Consider the following 2,670-nt stretch of genomic DNA (forward strand, 5'->3'; position numbering starts at 1 on the left):
CAAGGTATTTGTTTTATTTTTTTTATTTTTTCAGTCATCTTGCACAGGAATATACGCACTTACTAACTTTGATCCCTCTTGTTTGAAATTCAATTTTCTAGGATATAAACCCAAGTACGGACCTTCCAAGGATTACAATGGATATGCTTGGAATTGATGTTGGTCCTGTCGATACAATTGGAGAAGCTACGTTTAGTGTATCCAGGTTTTTTACCAGCACATTCGTTGTCGCTCATGCTTTGAGCAAGTTTCTTGGTCACACAAAGTTCCTTGCCATGGAGAACTACCATCATGGAAGTGTTCTTGTCAAGTTCCAAGATCCTAGTGACCTGCATAAAGTTACTGGGCCACATATTCAATTATGACTTTTTGGACCCTTCCATGTCGGACAAGTTTACTATGTTGAAGCTCAACCTACCGATTATGCGAGAGGTGTTAGATGCTTTTGCATCCAAATCCAACTTCGAAGTTGTGTGTGGCAGATTGTTACATCGTGCCGTGTTGGTTATGGTTGTTTTGTAAGACTTTATTGTGCTGTGTTGGTTATGGTTGTCTTGTAAGACTTTATTGTGTCGTGTTCGGTATGGTTATCTTGTAAGACTTTATGTTGTTGAGTACAACGTAATGTACCATGTACGTGGTACTTTACTTTAATTATATTCTGTTTATTGTTGTACACACCTCGTATTTATCTATGGTTTATAGTTCAGTTTAGCTAGTATCTGTGGAATTTACACATTTACATATGTACTATTATGGGGACTGCTAGTCTGTTGTTTTTGCTCATATTTTCGATCATCCGTGTTGTTTTATCTTTATATTTGCGTTTCTCTGCGAGGTAGGTACTGGTGCTAAGAGTGTCGAGTACATTTTTGCAGCAGAGACGAGTGCATGTGTATCATGAATAGGGAGTGCTATATAATTTCTGTTGGTTTCTTGTCAGGTTTTCATTGTACATCGTAGGTACAGGTGCTTTATGGTATGGAGTACAATTGTTCTACTGAGACGAGTACGTCTGCAGCACGAGTAGGAGTACCAGATTATATGTTGTGGTTTTCGTTATTGCTTTCGATTCTGCGGAGTAGGTACTGGTTCTAGGAATGTCGAGTACAATTTTGCAGCAGAGGCGAGTGCATGTGTATCAAGAATAGGAGTTTTAGATAATCTCTGTTGGTTTTCTTGTCAGGATTTCTGTTGTACAACGTAGGTACAGGTGCTTTATTGTATGGAGTACAATGGTTCTACTGAGACGAGTACATATTCGGCACGAGCAGGAGTATCAGATTATCTGTGGTGGTTTTCATTACTACTTTCGATTCTGCGGGGTAGGTACTGATGCTAAGTGTATCGAGTACATTTTTTCGAGTAGATACAAGTACATCTGTACCATGAATAGGAGTGCCAGTTAATTTCTGTTGGTTTTCTTTGTCAGGATTTGTGTTGTATAACGTAGGTACAGGTGATTTATTGGGTGGAGTACAGTGGTTCTACTGAGTCGAGTACCTCTGCTGCACGAGTAGGAGTATCTGATTATCTGTGGTGGTTTTCGTTAATACTTTCTATTCTGCTGGATTGGTATTGGTGCTAAGTGTATCTAGTAAATTTATGCAGTAGATTCAAGTGCAGCTTTACCATGAATAGGAGTGCCAGATAATTTCTGCTTGTTTCTTGTCAGGTTTTCTATTGTATATTGTATGTACAGGTGCTTTATGGTGTAGAGTACAGTGGTTCTACTGAGACGAGTACATTTGTAGCACGAGTAGGAGTACACAATGGTTATTCTGAGACGATTACACGTTTGGCACAAAGAGGATTACTAGCTTGATTCTAGGTTAATTTACGCAACCCGCACAGTAGGTGTCCACAATAAAATATGTATTCCACACAGAAACACACATAATTTATGGTAATCGGTGTCCACAATAAAATATGTCCAACATATTCGGCAAATATAATACGCACATAACTTAAGCTACCAGGTTATAAATAAAGATCCATGCTTATGTATTCTTCCTCATTCATCGTCGGAAACTACAATCACTTCGTTGCAGCTTTTGCCTGGCGTGTCACACATGCATTTTCTTGCACGTCCACTGTCCCTGTTGATTCTATCATTGATTGCTTGTTTTTTGGATTGTGCGACTCCCATCAGCATATCAATGGTGAAGACAACATCATCTTTCCTCTGTTGTATTGCACCAGGAGTTGCTTCATGGTAGTTTAGGTCGTCCAGTGACTCTAGGCTGGCATAGTAAAGTTTCCTTTCATCCTCGTCCACTGGAATTAGGTCCTCCATGTGAATAAAGTCTCTGTATTTTTCATCATCGTCAGATTCTGATTCACTGTCCCTTGTTAGCATTGCTTCATCACCATCACCATCATCAGCATCATCACCATCATCATCATCAGCAGCAGCATTGCCTCCTTGCACAACATTATCTGAGTGATGTTCCTGTTCTTCATCACTTATAACAATCAGTTCAACCTCCTCGTGTTCATGATGGGTGCTCATGATTTCCTCATCTTTATCAACCTCTTTATTTTTATCCATGGCGTACTGATCCTTGTTCAAGCTTGATTCTGTTGCCTGCATTTATTGAACAGCAGTTGTAGTTTATATAAATTATTTTAGTTTGTCTTAGTATCCACTTGTACAACTGTAGATAGTGA

Source organism: Lolium rigidum, chromosome 2 (genome assembly GCF_022539505.1).
Source record: "Lolium rigidum isolate FL_2022 chromosome 2, APGP_CSIRO_Lrig_0.1, whole genome shotgun sequence".
Taxonomy (NCBI): domain Eukaryota; kingdom Viridiplantae; phylum Streptophyta; class Magnoliopsida; order Poales; family Poaceae; genus Lolium; species Lolium rigidum.